Source organism: Lygodium microphyllum, chromosome 28 (assembly GCF_053477565.2).
Source record: "Lygodium microphyllum isolate KBCC chromosome 28, Lygodium_microphyllum_v1.1.10, whole genome shotgun sequence".
NCBI lineage: Eukaryota > Viridiplantae > Streptophyta > Polypodiopsida > Schizaeales > Lygodiaceae > Lygodium > Lygodium microphyllum.
This window is the reverse complement of record NC_141162.1, coordinates 35,342,269-35,360,777: the sequence shown is the minus strand read 5'-3', so window position 1 is coordinate 35,360,777 and position 18,509 is coordinate 35,342,269.

Genomic DNA, 18,509 nt, shown 5'->3' with positions numbered 1-18,509 from the left:
CAAAATATCCCCAAAACATCTCATCCAATTGCCACTCTATGCAGGAGTTGATACATGTCCAACCGGTCAGAATATATTGCATGTATGTCAAGTGAAGATGATAGGTATCCTTCCTACAAACAATAACCAGTCAATACCCTGGTATAACCAGCAACAAATCAGTCCAAAATTTAGACTTTCAACACTGAAAATATCCCAAAATGCATCTACCACTCAAGTGGTATGATCCAAGCATTTGTCAATAGCAAATAAGCATCACAGATACTTCAACCCTGTAGGTATATTGTTGTAAAATATTACACGGCGCAGCGAACAAAATCTGAGAAAGAGATAGAGAGTACACAACAGATAAGAGGAGAATCAGTAAATTCTTTAACTCCAAACAACTGATACAAAGATGTCTTTGTCCACCCGTGCGCTTCCACTGTGTGAAGCTTAGATGGTGATCTAGACAGAAGATAGGTGAAGAGCTTAAGGCTAGCTGGAACAACAACTCTTACTGGGTGAAAGATGAGTGAGAGATGGCTGCGAAGGGGTTTAGCTTTTATAGCCCGCGAAGGTTGTTAGGTCGGCCTGATGACCGCCGACCTACCATATGAGCCTCCACTAGTCAGCCAGGAAATATTCCAGGGAATATTCCCTTTACCATCGGGCCAGGGGCGACCCCCGCCAGGGGGGCCGCTTCTGCGGCCCCCGGACCCCACAATAGAGGCCCCTTTTAACTCCCTTACACCGCAACTCGATGCAATGCGCCTCGAGTTGCTACCAGCTTAACCACTCCATCTAACCCAAAGATTAGACCCGCCAAGGGGGCCGCTGGCCCCCCTGGGACCCCCCAGCCAGGGGCCGCTTCTGCGGCCCCCGGACCCCACAATAGGGGCCCCTTTTAACTCCCTTACACCGCAACTCGATGCAATGCGCCTCGAGTTGCTACCAGCTTAACCACTCCGTCGAACCCAAAGATTAGACCCACAACAGTCACCTTTTTGCCATCCGATCACATAGACCTCATCTGATATACAAGTCAAGACTCAACCAATGTCTGGGCTCACATTTGGCTTCTCCTCATAATGGGGGCCTTACAACTTTGAGCACCATGGATCATTGGTAGCACCTAATGAGGGTGGGGCATTGATCATATCTAACACCCCCCCTCAATGTCCACCCATAGGTGAACTATCTCCTCGGCTCAATGCCGAGTCTCTGAAGATGAACTTGAAGCAGATCCTTCATAAGTGCTTTGGTGAAGATATCTTCTCCATTCTCCTCTGTTGGACAGTAGACCAGTTCCACTATCCCACCCTCCATCAAATCACGCACATAGTGATACTGGATCTCTATATGTTTGGTGCGTGCATGAAACACTGGATTTTTGGCAATGGCGATGCAACTCTGATTGTCACATCTCAGCACAGTTGGTTCTTCATCCTGCACTCCCATATGCCATCACACTTCCTCAATGGTCGCCATGAATAATTCTAGCTCTGCTTCAGCCGTATTGGCTGTCTCTTTCCCTTTACTTTTAAGGGTACCATTCTTTTCATCTGCCTTCTTGACACAACAATCTACAATTGCATGTCCTTTCTTCTTGCAGTAGAAGCACTCTCCTTGAAACTTCTTCTTTTTGCCCTTCTTCTTTTTGTCACTATCATTTTTGGTGAAGGAACCACCTTTGCCTTTTGCATTGGCAAAGAATGCAACATCTCCATTGTTGCTTCCTTCTCGGGCTTTCAGCCTCAACTCCTCCTCCATTAATAATGCACAAAACTCCTCAAAAGTCAAAGCTTGAGGTCTCACCTGAGTATTAAGGGCAGTTACTAGTCCATCAAACTTTTGTGGACAAATCCGAAGACACCTCCGAGCTAGCTCTTCGCTAGTCTTTTGTATCCCAGCACCAGCCATCTGGTCATGCAGATTCTTAATCCGAGTGATGAATGCTTCAACCGTCTCTCCTTCAGCAAACTTCTCCGCTGCTAGTTGATTCTCCAAGTTTTGAATCCTCGTTTGGTTTCGTGTTTCATACTGAATCCTTAGTACATTCCAAGCCTCTGACGCTTTGGTTGTATGTTGAATCAAAGTCAGAACACTGTCAAAACAGCTTGTAACTAAGGCACACAATGCATCTGCATTCCTTTGTTTCCAAGCTCGTAGAAGATCTGCATTCGGAGGAATCATCACACTAGGATTTGATGGGTCGGGGGTAGGCTGTGGTTCTGTGTCAGTCCCCAGCACAGTCTCCAAAAGCTCATAAGAATCAAGGATAGTTGTAATTTTGAACTTCCACAAGGTGTAGTTTGTACCATCTAACTTGCCTTCGCTGAAGGTTGGTGGACGAATCCTCAGTGTTTGAATAGCTGGTATAGCAACACCACCTCCTGCACCGCTTCCTGATGCGCCAGAACCGCTTCTGGAAGTCGACATAGTTTCTCTTTGCTGTTGAAGCCTTTGCCTCTTGCACACTCTCCGATCTCTAGAGCCCCCTGGGCTCTGATACCATGTAAAATATTACACGGCGCAGCGAACAAAATCTGAGAAAGAGATAGAGAGTACACAATAGATAAGAGGAGAATCAGTAAATTCTTTAACTCCAAACAACTGATACAAAGATGGCTCTGTCCACCCGTGCGCTTCCACTGTGTGAAGCTTAGATGGCGATCTAGACAGAAGATAGGTGAAGAGCTTAAGGCTAGCTGGAATAACAACTCTGACTGGGTGAAAGATGAGTGAGAGATGGCTACGAAGGGGTTTAGCTTTTATAGCCCGTGAAGGTCATTAGGTCGACCTGCTGACCAACCTGCCATATGAGCCTCCACTAGTCGGCCATTCCCTTTCCCATCGGGCCAGGGGCGACCCCCGCCAGGGGGGCCGCTGGCCCCCCTGGGACCCCCTAGCCAGGGGCCTCTTCCGCGGCCCCCGGACCCCACAATAGGGGCCCCTTTTAACTCCCTTACACCGCAACTCGATGCAATGAGCCTCAAGTTGCTACCAGCTTAACCACTCCGTCTAAACCAAAGATTAGACCCACAACAGTCACCTTTTTGCCATCCGATCACATAGACCTCATCTGATATACAGGTCAGGACTCAACCAATGTCCGGGCTCACATTTGGCTTCTCCTCATAATGGGGGCCTTACAACTTTGAGCACCATGGATCATTGGTAGCACCTAATGAGGGTGGGGCATTGATCATATCTAACAATTGTTTCCAAATTCAAGACAGCAACCAGCTCATTATTTCCAGCCTGCAGATAAGCTCCAAAACTGAGCATTCAACACTCCAATATCATGCTCAAATGCATGATAATAAAGGCATATACATTGTAAGGATGAAAGACACTAGTGCCCTGGAATCACCTGATGTTTACCGTAGTAGTAAACATCCAGTCTGCACAGGTCTGTGCTGAATATCTCAAAATCTGTGAGGAATTTGAAAAAACTTTATTTTGCAAAGTTGTAGATCACATTGAAACGTTTAGGAATTCAGGGTCGTTTCTCTAAAAACCATTTATATAGCAAGATATAGCTTTTGCAAAAAAACGGGCTACAGGCACAGTCTCCTTTGATGACGTTTTCTTCAAATCTAATGTCTTGATGTCAAATGGCCACTGCCAAGCCTTCAGGCTTCAGGTGTTCAAGCTCTGATACCATGTTGGAAGAGAGGGAGAGAGACAGAGTGGAGCAGAAGATGAGTCTCAGCTCATTGTTGTTGTTCTTCCATTATTCTTCCATCATACTAACTGAAAGAGATTTACACACATAGGTATGACTAACCAAGACTAATTGTGGTTAAGTCACTGACTACACCAACTTATTGAATGTCACACACGTGTGCAATTGTATCCAGCTAATGTTAATCACATACATAAAGATAGACTGACTGAAAAGTAGCAAGAGCTTGATATTCTAACACACTCTGCAATGGAAGGTTCCGATCACAACCCATAAGGATCAACTGAAATATAGATTCCTAATTTGATGCTAAGATCACCTATCAACTTAAGTAACATCGCTCCTTGGTTCAGTACATTCACAAGTCAACTCAAATCAAAGTAGATCAATACCACTCTTGGTTGATAATGAGTGAAAAACAAGGGGGAGCCATGTGCATTGACCCCTCTAGCTATAGAGTATAGTCTCTCAACTACGGTCCCCTACTACTAAGACAATATTGATTAGGATATACAATGATGAATTGGGTAGTCAAGCACTCATCTCTTTCCTAATGGCATTGAGGAAAACTTTCTGCTCACCAAGACCAACCATCTATAGGATGGACCCATCAAGGATCTCGCCCTCCTAACTTTTCTCTGGGGTTAGTTTTAGTTATCTAATTATCCTAACACATTTATATTTGATATGTAAAGATAGCTTCCTTCATTAGCCATTAAACAATGGTTCTTTCACGTAATTTATTGTCACAATTACAAAGACAATGTCAAACAATCCTTTGAAAGCAATTACGAAACAATGTATTTATTCCACATCTTCTTCAAGGTGTGATTCCACCCTGGCATTTTGTCACTTACTTTAGGACTCATATCCAAACCTCATGGTATACAATCCACCAATCTACCCTCATCTAATATCATGGCCTTCCAAGAAGGCTTGTAAGGGTTAAGCTAGTAGTTTGTGAAAAACCTAAGGGATTTACAACCAAAGTCCCCCCAGCACCCTTGATGTCTCTGCAAGAAGACCTCTTGCATTTAGAGACAATCCTAGCCTTTAGCATGGTTAAGCAATCCCTTGGTGAAGGGCTCATACCATTAACGTTGAGGGAGCTTTAGTACATAACCAAAAATCCACCCATGAGGGCACAAGAACTTTGGTACAAGTACACAACTAAAGTAATTAGCCTAACATCTAGAAAAACATTCATTTTTCATATTTTCAACCAAAACACACACACACACACACAGAGTATGCACAACGTTTTGGCAACATAAGGTAATAATAGGAGGCCTTCTTAAAGGCTAAGCATTGAGAATTATATATCCTTAGAAGGGGAGTGTCTCCTTTATTGAGGAATGATCATCTTCCTCTCTTTATTATTGTTGAGGTATCCTAGGTGCATGGGAGCATGCTAGTTTGCGATGTGCTTGGAGAGTTAATTTGAGTGGTGGAGGTAGGGCAGTTTTGATTATTGTCTTCTCATGTTCTCTTCATCATCTCTCCCTCTCATGGAGCAAATTGCATGGGGGTGTGGATAGGAGCTAGCAACGGATAGTCAACTATGCATGTGAGTTTTTTTCCTCTTTTTATTTTTAAAAATTTGAACCTTTTAACCTTTGCATTAATTTTCCCTCTCTAAGCCCCATTCATATGTTGGGATGGGGGCATGATATTGCATCCTCTCCCCCTTAGAAGAATCAAGATGTCCTCATCTCGAGAAAAGCTGAAGGCTATTTGTTTTCAAAGGACAAGTTCTTAGGGCATCTAGAACCCGTGGATTAGGACACACTATGCTTCCATTGTATTATGATTTCATGCAAATGCTCAAATTTCAAGATAACTTAATAAAATCACATATAAATTTATTGTAATGTAGTACAGCTCATTTGTTACTGCAATAGTAGGGTATCGTGATAAGTATAGGGTTTATTACATGTCATGAAGAGCTTTCTAGGACTTTTAACCATCTTCAAAGAGTTTAGTGGGATCTAATTCTTTATCATCTTGAGGAAAGTTGATTCTAAGCTTGCAAAACTTTGCTTTGCCAGTTCTTGTTCCTCTTTTTGATCCAATTTGGGAAAATTAGCTTAGATATGTCCTAACTCGTTGCAAATGAGACATCGGTGATTGGGGCATCTCTTTTGGATGTGCCCTATCTCACCGCACTCATGACACTTTTTTCTTTGGTCCTTTGAGTCATCAGAGTCTTCTTTAGTGGTCACTAGATATTAGTCATCTTCAAAAAGGTGATCTCTATTAGGCCTAATCAAGGCTTTATCTCAAAAGATTCGAGTTCTCTGATCTTGTAGAATGGCATTGATCAAAATATACGATGACACATTAACTAGTCAAGTACTTGAATCTTTCTTAATTACATCACTTTAAAGAAAAATTGTTGAGACTACCTTCCCAAGCTGATATACTTCATAGATCTTATGTAATTCTATAACTCTAAATGTAGAAAAACATGTAGCTAACCCTTTGGATTGCATTAATTTCATCATTTGCACATTTGCGTGTCCAATAAAGTTGTTTCATAGTCCAATGTTTGAAACCGCACATTTGCCTTAAGCATAGATAACAATTATTTGTAGTAGAGATTCTAGCATCCAAAGTAAATATGCAACCAAATTTGCTTTCTTTTGCAATCAACCAATACTCATAATTAAAGTCTTCAACAAAATAGCCCTTGACATTGAATCTAATTTGTATCATTTGCTCTACTATATGACTAACTAATATCAAATTATTTGTGATTGATGATAGACATAATGCATCTAACAAACACTTTGTCTGACCATCATGTAAGGACAAATGAACTTTTCATATATATGAGATCGGGTGGCATGCCACCTCTACATAACTTGGACATTGTAAATCATACATCTCTCTAAACCATTCAACATGGTTGGTCATATTATTGGATACATATGAATCAACATACCATACATCAATACATGTTTTCTTTCATGTAATAACATTCATCATATATTGCATGGCAAACAAATGCTCAATTTTATCATCATTCTATCTTGAAGATGATTTATAATTTTATTGTTGCAATTTACCATTACAAATATCATCACTCTTATCACAACAATGGGTTGCAATATGATATTTTCTTCCACTTAAATGATAGATAATATAAAAATTGTTAGATCCTCTATTCCATCAAAGTAATCACATACAATGGGCAACTAGTTCTTCCATAGTAAAACATCAAGCAATGCTAGAACTATTGGAACCTTTGTTTTGCCATCCACCTCTTCCTCTAGAGCTCCTGTTATCTCTAGAATTAATAGAGCCTCCCAAAATTTTCATCTCACCAAATTGTTGATTTAACCTATTTTACTAGTTACTACTAGCATATCCCATACCAAGGCCTTTTAGAGAGGATTTGCCATTTCTCCTTCCTGAACCTAAGTAAAATACTTGGACTTGTTCACCACTATTTCTAATGATTCACTTGTGTATTGATTTCTTCAATAATTGAGAAAGAGAGAAACTCATCAAAATTTAGACATGGCTTCCATACATGCCTAGAGCTCAAGCTCAACCGCCAAGACCCATGGACTGCTTATTCTTTCAAGTGTTTCAAGCCGATCACTAATGGCTACCTCTCACATAGCTAACGCACTATCTCTCTCTACGATTGTAGTGAGCTTACCTCCATGCCCAATCAAGTTGCCTCCTCTACCGAGCACTCTAGTAGCTCCACGATCCAAGTGCATGCTTCAAGCGAGCTCGATCCTCAAGCTCCATGCTCCAAGCTCCATTGCCACGAGCAAGAGAAGAGAAGAGAAGAGAAGAAGAGAGAAGAAGATGGAGAGCTTCTCCACCACGGTCCCTCACCCTCAAACACACTCCCTCACACTCCCTCTCTCAAGCATAAGCTCAAGCAAGCAAGCAAGCAAGAAGAAAAAGAAGAAGAAGAAGAAGCAGAGGAGAGCTACTTTTGGCCACACACTAGAATGAGCTTCTCATTCACTTTTCAAATTTATATACAAAACCCTAAATCCCTTTTGGGCTATCCCCTTTCTAGGCCCTTTTTCCCATTGTCCTCCTATCTTCCTAGCTTCCTTCTTATCGTCCATCTACCTTTATAATTTACACAGGTGAGGGCTCGGTGCTCTTTTACAAAATAAATCATGGTGCGCCTTGCGCTCTTTTACGAAAGTATTAACTCGCGCTTTTTCTTGTGCACCTCTCTCCTTGATTTAAGATTTTTTTGCATTTCTTGTGTTTCCAGATTTTTCTTAGCGCACCTTCGTTTTCCGTTTCACTTGCCTTAGCCTTGTCTTTTGCTTTAGATTTTCGGAATTTTCTACCTTGTTCGTTTGAGGGTTAACACCTAGAAGTAATAAAAGATTTTTAAACCTTCTCATTATTAAGGCCACCTAAAGTAGTCGAAACCAAATCATCATTATCAAGCATTGCATCAATAGTTCTGGCATCTATGATGCCTCCTATGATGCTTCTTACCTTCAAAACATACTTATTTATAGACATCTTTCTTGTCTTCAAAGTGTTCAATTCTTACTTGAGCTGAATATTTCAAACCATTGTATTTATTGAAAACATATTTTCAAAGGTTGTCCAAGCTAGATATTAATTCTTTGTATTTTTTATATGCCCTAGAATAGTGTTATCAATGAATGCAGATAACAAATCCATAATTTTTTTGTACTTTGCATTCTATTCTTTTCATTCCTTTAATTTTTATGTAGTCATAAGATCACTTGGCTCAAGTTTCTCATCTTTACCTCAAACAAACTTATAGAGGCCTTTTCCAATAAAAAAATATCCTCACGTTGAACTTTTATAATGGGTAGTTATTCTTGTTTAGCTTCTTAATAATAGCATTTTCACTCTTCTCAACTATTATGACAAACCTGAGTACCAAACAACAAGAAAGTCTTTTGCAACCTTTTAAAAGATGTGAATAGTAATAAATTAGGTAACATTTTTCATCATTGACTGCCCAATAATATATAGAATCAGCAATCTATTTACAAATAAATCTTATATTTTCTTCTTGATGAGTATTCAAGATCTTATAAATTTGAAATTTGTAACCTATATACCTAAGGACAATTGATATATCTAAAATTATAGTATATCTTGAAACCATTGTCTGTAATCTTGCAGAGCTAATGTGGGACTCAAAACAGCCTCAAATAGCCAAAAAGATAGTAGAAATGACCTAAAAGGCTCATTTGCACATTATACACTATTTTTCTTGCACATCAAATCTCACAATAATTTGAGATTTTTGATTTTTCCTGCTACTAGTGCCTCCATAGGCACTATTCAAGAGAAAAAATGAGCATGGGAGAGCTTATTATCGATTGCTTGCTTACTTTAATCCTTGCTCCTTCTCCTTTACTTTAGCTTCCAAAACTAGCCACTTAGTGGCAAAACTCTAATATTAGGTTAAGAATTACATGGTACGCTACATCAAACACATAAATAAATGTAAAAAGAAGCTCACTCAAGAATATATGAAGAGAGATGGAGGCTAAAACATTTTCTTACTATTTTTCATTCTTCCTTACACAATACAATGTACAAATGGTATATATAAGATATAAAATAAAGAAAAATGACCTACTAAGTTAATAGTACATAACTAATTATACTAATCAACTGGTGCTATAACTATGCCAAGTGTAGATAGGTGTCACTAACCAAATAGAATAAATTATAAGTGAATGGACATGTAAGGGTCATAATGACTACTAATGTGCTAAGTGTAGAGATGTGGACTCATCTAACTAGGTGTTTAATCATTAATGTCTACATGTGTAAGACTTGTCATCTCAACATGGTAATAGGCCTAAGAAGGGTTGTCAATTTGTAACATGGAGGGGGTATGTAATACTTCCACACAATTAAAAGTTTGTTGGTTAGTTTGAAAGTTAGTTAGTCAATTAGTAAGTTAGTAAGGTTACTAACTAAAGACTAACTAAAGTAAAAACTAACTAACATTAATAGCTAACTAACAAATTTTTTTAAAAATAGGATCGTAACCTAACATTTTTTCTGGATTGACAAGGACAGTTGCTACCCATCACGGAAGTTACCATGTGAACGAGAGTTATAAGCCATATTAGTCATTAATGTCTATGTGTATAGTATGGAAGGTCCAAAAATACTAGATTTTTAAACAAAACTAGCATATTTTTGATATTTTGGATATTATTTACTGTAAATATCCTAAAAAACTATGGAAACTCCTAGAACATGGTGTCATGTAAAAAAAGTAAGTGGCTTTTTCAACCAGTTTTGGAGATTTAATACAAAAAAGAAAAGATTGGCAAAATCGCACGCGTCGCGATTGCAGTTTACAGGCAGCAAACAACACTCTGAACAAGGAGAATGAGTGATATGGAAGATTTTTTAATAGGTGTTCTCTGCAATTTTACCTCCCTTTCAGAACCAACGGAACCATCATATTTGTGATTTGAACATCAGATTGCATCTTAGAAGTTTCATGTTGCTGATTTTGCCAAGATCCCCTCCATAAAGAGCTATTCTTCTTAGCCTTAACCCTTCTTCTCTAATTTAGCTATAAATAAGAGGCCTAGGAGCAATTTATAAAAGCACAAGGAGACCCCGAGAGGCTGCAAAAGGGAGGTAGAGAGAGGGAGATAGAAGGATACCCCTCCAAGAGCGAGGGAGAGAGTTAGCACAACCCTCCCCCTGTCTCGGTCTTCGACTAAGCCATCTTCTCTTATGATCTCCCATCCCAAATTCACTCCTCCTTTATCTCTAGAATCCACTTGCGAACGATGGCTCCAAAGCGACAAGCTGGAAAGACCATGAGAACCATCGCCAACTAGGTATTGCTGAAGATACAGGAGTGCCTGAGGTTGGCAGAGTTGACACTACTAACGGAACATCGGGTGTGGAAAAGGCAAAATTCCCAATGTCGTCATGTCAAACCAAGTTATTCACTACTTGGTTATTATTTTGCCACATGAAATAATAATGTTTATGCTAAATTTTTACATAAAATATTAGTCATTGTATTAAATGGTACAAGATCTACTTGTTAGATTGCATGGATAGCATCCATATAAAAATTAAGTACAAAAAATATATATATTAGCTTCCATATTTTTCACTTATAAGAATTGACAATTTAATCTAGAGAGCATATTAATACACGCATAAATGGTTAACTACTACCTATGATTTGTAGTTAGATTAATTAATATTATAATTCGTAAGATCATGATGGAAATAATTATTGGAGGATATTGCACGAAATGAGTAAAAGACTATATGCACACTCGAGATTAATAAAATAACTTGATATATTGACAATGCAACAAGGTTAAGGTTGATTAACACTTGTTATGAAAAGTGAATGTCTATTTAATAAGTGTCTTGTAAATCATCTCGTTAGATTATTGTCGCAATAATTTTTCTAAAGGAAATTCGCTTATGTTGGGTAAGTTAGCCCCAAATGGGAAATTTATGTATTGCTTAACATGTTGTAAGAGATGTACTCAACACTTCTTTATGGGAAGGAGAATCCTCATTAGAATGTAAGGTTACCTTAGGATAAGGTCTACCTTAGTTATGGAAGTTGTGAACTGTACGATGGTGTGATTGTCATTATTTGAAAGGATTGTTTGTGTTTGCTAGAATTTAGATCTTTGATTAAAAACATTGACAAATAGGATAAAATGAAAGATCACACTAGGCTACCTCCAAGCTAGTTGTGAGACCCTACTCCAAGGGGGTCATGGTTATCGCTTCGAGAGGCTTAGACCGGCTGTGTAGTGAAAGGTCTGATGTCCATAGGGATAGCCTTGGGCAGTAGGAAATGTGGGTGCCAGGGGGGACCTCTGGCTATAAATTTTGCATTATTCCTAGAATCTGACGAGCCCCTTCGTGACCTAGGATGGGATCCTAGAACCCTAAATATTAGTTACAAGGATGGAATCAGAATACCCTCGTGGAATTCTGTATATCTTTTGCAAGGTCGAAAAGATGAAATTTGTAATAAACTTCCAATATAATTAAAATTTTTGTTTTACTCAAGGGTTTTTTAAATTGTATGCGTGTCCGTGAGATAAATTATGTGAAGGAACCTATGGACTAATTAAGGAAGCTGGTTGTATATGTTCCAATAAATGTGTCGTAGATAATTAAAAAACTAAAGATGATTCTGTCATCAAAGGAAAGTGGGTGGGCGTAACCCTTGATGAGTCCAACGGTAGAGTGGTCCCAGTTAGTTGGGAGGTTTTCTAAATCGGTGATAAGAATAGAAATACGATAAACTGACCAACTAGTCGTTAGGTAGAACCGGCTTGCATTATTTTAGGGGGCTCGAATGGGATTTCACCTTATGGGCAGAAGGGTTGACGTATCTCACTCCCCTCCATCTCCCATTCTCTTTGAACCAAGTGCAATAGCAAGTTCACTTCAGTTCGAGTAATCCTGTAGAAAGTGGGAACTCAAAATTGCTGATGCTAGCTAGTTATTAGGAGATCCATTTGATTTTAGGAACTAGGAAATTCAGGTCAATCCTAGTGGGTTTAGCCAGAACACTTCCGTTGCAATGTAGACTTAGTGAGGTCTAAGTGACAAACCTCGTGATGTTCTAAGCGAGCACCGGGTGGCGTCATTTGGAAAACCTACTGATGGACTATAAAAAGGTGCGCCTTGGAACACCTCATAGGATAAAGCTCCCTCTTACTCTCATGTTCTTTCCTAGTTTTAGCCATGTGAATATGAATGTTCTAATCTCCATTTCCTACCTCATTTGCATCAGTGTCTCATTCTCTATTTAGTACTGTGAGATGATGACAACTCATGTTAACAATTCAGGAGATGAAAAACAAAGAAAAAAAAATCTTCTAGGCTTTTCTTTAAAAGAAAACACTGAGATCTTACTTTTTCTCTCTAGCACTTGTGTCACATATAATATACTCTTGTGCAAATGTACACACACTCGTATTTTAATTACTTTAAGCTTTATCATGCTTCAGAGAGGAGTTGCACATGTGGAAGAGTATCGAGTTATGATCATATTTTAGAAGGTCAATGTAAGCAGTTGGTTGAGCATTAGTGCTACATGTTTGGTACTTGGGATATTATATCCTCTTCCACTTAGAGGACTTGAGATGTACTAAGATTGAGAAAAATTAGGGATATTTTTTATATAAAGTTTCCTCATCAATCCAAGTAGCATCCTTTTCAGGGTACTCTTTCCACTAGATAAGGTACTCTCTTCTACATCTAAGGATATTTGCTTTTACATCAACTACCTTTTCAAGATAGAGCTCAATAATTTCTTGGCTTGGAAATATAATTTTTTGATCATCAAGGATATGTTCAAGATTGAGTACACAAGCCTTTAGTAAGCTAACATGAAAGACATTGAGAATCTTCAAGCGTTTGGGAAGTTATAACTTGCATTTGTTTGTCCCTAAGAACTTGATAACTTTATAGAATCTACAATACCTTGGTCTTAGTTTTTCAAGCATTCACAAAGTTAAAACTTGTTTATGTTTTTTCGTAGGCACTTGATAACTTTGTAGCATCTATAATACCTTAGGCTTAGCTTATTGAACTTTCCCAATGACTCTTATTGTGCCAGGTAGTACAGAGAAACACCATGCCCGTTTATTGAGGACTCGTTCTTGTCTTCTTAGATTAGCATATGCATTTTTATGATCCTTAACAACTTGGATATCCTATCTTATTTCTTTGAGATCCTCCATTTCTTTTAAATGTTCTTAGAAGCTTCAACCATTAGGGTTGAGTCATAGAATTTGAGTTGATGTAGGCAATCTTGCCCAAAAAATCTTTAAATGGAGCCATTTTAATGCTTTGATGGTGAGAACCATGCTTTGATGGTAAGAACCATTGTAGAAAATTACACTAAGGGTAAATATTGTATTTATCTCTTAGGCTCTTTGAGTATTAGACTATTAGTATGTCTTCTATCACTTGGTTAACTCTCTCTATTTGACCATTGGTTTACGGATGGCAAGTTGTACTAAAACACATATGTGTTCCAATGCTTTCAAATAGATATTTTCAAAATCGAGAAGTGAACAATGAATTTCAATCATTGATGATCCTTTTAGATAGGCCATGGATCTTGAATATCTTCTTGACAAATAATCTTGCAATGTCAAAACAACTTTAAGTTGTATTGATGGGCAAAAGTGAGCTACTTTGGTTAGCATATCTACAATCACCACAATATAATTACACTCACCTTGAACTAAGGGAATCACAAAGTCAATACTACTGAAGTACCATATCATAACTATTGGGTGGTTGAAGTCTCCTTCGCATTTTGATGTGTTCTACCTTCACCCTTTGGCAATTGAGGCATCGAGTTACATTCTTATGTATATCACTTCTTATCTTATGTTGTAGTTCTTCACCGTACGATAACTAATTATTAACTCAAAAATAGAGAAAGCACAAATTACCCAGGACAGATATTGAGACCAAGAATGCATGACATAACTATTGGGTATAATTTTCCCCTCTGTATGTATATGTGTGTATTGGGTATAATTTTCCCCTATGTATGTGTGTGTGTGTGTCTGTTTGTCTATATATATGTATGCGTTTGCATATATGTATTTACACACACACACACACACATACACATAGAGAAGAAAAGGATTGAGAGAGAGAGAGAGAGAGAGAGAGAGAGAGAGAGAGAGAGAGAGAGAGAGAGAGAGAGAGAGAGAGAGAGAGAGAGATAAAGAGTAGAGAAATAGAAGAGAAAGACAAGAAAAGTGAAATACAATGTGTAGGAAAGAAGTCAGGGTTATAGATGGAATGAAATGCTTGGTTGGTTGGGGTGAATTTGGGCCATTGATGAGGCAAGCTGCATTAGAGCATATTAGAGGGTTAAAGAAAAACTGATTTTGGAATCACACTTCCATCCTAAATAGATAAATGTTAATCGATTGGAAATCCTCTTCCTTTGCTATAATACCTCCTTGCTACCCAAAGCCACTTATCATGGTGGTTTTCTTGCTAGATTTGTTTGTCTTTTTAGTGAAAAATGGACTAGAAATAAACCTTTTAAAAGTCTTTTTACACTAGTTGAAGAAGACAAGTGAAATAATGACAAGTAATATTTATAATTACACTCACCTTGAACTAAGGGAATTGAACTAAGAAATAATGAAAGTTGAAGAAGAAAACCTTGAACAAAAGTAAGATACTTTGGTTAGCATATCTACAATCCCACTACATAAAGATTTAGTCCAATAGTTAATAGGTGGAAGGTTGATGTGAGGATGATGGAAACTCCAATTATGGATGTATGCCTCATTTGTGATATCGACATGTAGGTAAGAGAGAAATTAAAAACAAGAGTACATGAGACAAATAATGGGCTATAATCTCCCTCCATGCATGGGTGAGCACCTCCTCCATGTATGTATTCATGGATTGTATTAGCTTTATGTTCTCATAAATCATTGAAAAGCATTCCCTTTTTGGGCTTCTTGCTTTCTTTGCATGAATTGTTAAAAGAGAAAATGTCCCCATTACTTAGTCTATTTTAATAAACAATGTGCGTATACATTCCAAAAATTGATTTATATTGAAAATAAAATTGCACATTTTTAAAACTAGCTCTAAATATGAAGATAATTATTATTATTAATGAGGTATTATATGCCAGCTCATGGAAGAAAGACTTAGGAAACCCTCCCAAGAATAGCTTATTAAAACTATATTTGTAGTATAGAATAACAAAAAGAACTAGCCTAGTGGATAGTCCCTTGGTAGTTAAGTGCACTTGGGTGATGACATTGCCGGGATGGGTGACCTTTCGGGAAGATTTTCCTACAAGCTAGTGGGAGCTTCTCACACGCAACCAATGGCGCCAACAAAGCCTTCGTAGCACGTTGCCAAGTATGCCAAGGCCAAGATGCCAAGTTCTATGCCTTGGTTTCTACCTTGGTCATGAGCCTTGGAGTGACGACCGCCCGACGATGGGACGCATATAGTGCTAGCCCATATCTTTGTAAATTTAATCTTCGCACTTCAAAAATGGAGCCCGCTCTCTAACATCATCAAAAATGCCAAAAGAAAGTGTTCTCTCTTTGTCATCGATGATGTCATCGAAAACGCTAAAAAGCAAGTGCCTCTCTTTTACCCCCCCCCCCCAATTACTATATAAACAGGGGTAGAGTGTCACATCAAGGACACACAATGACCTATGCAGAAGTCTCTTTGTTGTTGACGCGATGAAGCTCTGCTACAATCAACCCAGTCTCTCTCTCTCTCCACACCTACACAAAAGCGCTGCCCGAATTCATCAAGCTTCTTCCATGGCTCCCAAGAGACGTCGAGATGCTAAGCAAGGTCACGCTCAAAGAGCTCCCACATGAGGAAGTAGTCGATTTTGTGCACGAAGCTAAAGCACAAGTGGAAGTTACCCCAAAATTCATTCAACCCGAAGGACTGGTTATCCCACAACAAACCAAGGTTGCGGCTATACCCCATAATCATGATGGATGGCCGAACGAAGATAATTAGATTAGTACATAAGAAAAGGATTACAATTAGTTAGAACTTACTTAAAATTGCAAAATCAAGTTAGTATTATCAATTTCTTTTTAAGAAAGAACACAGGAATTGATGAAGAGGATAGATTCTATGCATCCCATACATTGACAAGCGTGTTAAAATTATTCTATGGTTATGACTGCTTTTGGATTTGTGAATGATGAATTATGTCTCTTATGGTTCTAGGCTTGTATCAGTCAGATGAGTAATAGATTGTGGTGGTTCAAGACATTGGTGTCCCCAACCCAATGTTCCATAACACTACGGAGTGTGGAAAGATGGATTTTGTACCACTCTATGGAGTGATGGTTCTAGATGTTACTATGAAATAAAGCATCTGATTTTTGAATTGTTTGTTATGTGCTAAAGATTGAGTTTAACGAACCCAATTTAATGGGGCAATAAAAGAAAGCTGATTTTATATGTCCAAACAGTGTGGTAGTATACTTTGCTAATTAGAAAACTAAGCAAACCCCATCAAGGAAAGTGGGAGGCTTCGATCCTAACGATGGAACACCTATGGTTGGGTGGACCCGATAAGTCAGGTAACTTTCCAACACTTGATAGAGCTGATTAAATTCTGACCCTCCCAATACCGGTAGGATTCTACATGGATTACCGTAGGTGATTGTTCATGACAGAGATTCAAAGTTCTTCATGAGTAACTTTTCGCACAGGTGGTATTCACATCCATGGGCACTAAATTGGCTTCCTCTACAGCCTATCATCCACAGACTAATGTGGATAGACAAAAAGGATTAATAAGTGATCGGACACCTATCAAATATCGAACGTCCAATTCCTGGAATTAGATACTGCAAAATCAGACTCTGCAAAATCGGACCAGATTTTGACACATCCAAATTGACAAATTTAGTGCGTCCAAGATGGCAGAGAGTACAACCTGCAACACGAGAATTCACCAAAATCCTTACATGAAAATTTGACCTTAGAAATCATAGCTGAATGGCTAGCAGGCATAGTGCTAACAATCATATCAACATATTCGACACAATTAGAGCCATAGGCTAACAGTAGACCCCATTTGATGAGCAAGCTGAGCGACGTGGCAAAGATCCTAGAGACCAGAGGAAGCGGCCAAGAATCAAGCCTAGAGCCCCATTAGGCTGAGTATGTGGACAAGAGTGAGAGAGCTAAAATTATCACTTTGTATTTTCACCCACAATGTTTTCTAGCACTTGAACTGCACTTAAGAAAAGCTAAAAGCCTAATTTTGCACAGTGCACAGAAGAGAGCACACACACACACACCGAGTGAGTGTAAGTTAAGGACTGTTTGTAAATAATAAGGAACTCACTCAGACCTAACAATCAAAATGAACCCATCAGTAGGAGAAAACCTTGAAACGTAGTCGGGTGATCAAGAACAAGCGTAGGACCCAGCAAGGACCGACACCATTGGAGGAGTGGATCTACCCGACTTGATCAATCTCATCGACAACCTAGTGGAGCATGAGATCGCGAACATGGCAGAGTCAAGCACTAACCACGGACATGGCGAAAAGCTTGACCCAGGAGGTTTCCCAATGGAAATCCAGCAGCTAGTCGCCAATTACGATCTACAGACCCGAACAAACCACCACGGTAGGACGTCCGAGGATATCATAGCAAACCTTGAAGAGGAGAGGAGACTAGCATGGGAAGCTTTGTAGGGCATAATAGCCTACAATCAGGAATAGCAAGCTAGAATCTTGCGACATAACATAGAACAGCAAGAAAGCAAAAATAGGATAGGATGACCTGATGTAGAGAGGGAAAGAGCGCTAGAAGGCAATCTCACGTTGAGCGAGCTCCTTAGGAAACGTCTACTGGAAAACTCGTCAACAAAACAAAGTGCAGCTACAATGGCAACCTCGTTGCTTGGCAGGATTAGGAGTTAACCAAGGCTCTAATAGCCAATCAAGAATCCCTATCATGGCTAAGCAGTTAGACAAGTACCACGCAAACGATGACCCATACAGCTTCGTAGAGCAGTTTGGGAAAGTTTGTGAGGCCAACAATCTCACCGATCTTACTCAGCACTCGCAAGCTTTCGGTCTATGCTTAGGAGATAATGGTAGGACCTGGTACACAAGTCTGGATGCTACTATGAGAACTGACTTCAACAACCTCAAGAGTCTCTTCATTAAGAGATTCTCTGAGCCTGGGTACTCCGATAACCTTCTAGCGCGGCTAATGAATTTCAAGCAGAAAGACAAGGAGGACATCAAAGACTACATCGCCTATGTGCAGAGTCTCTTCAAGAGAATCCCAAC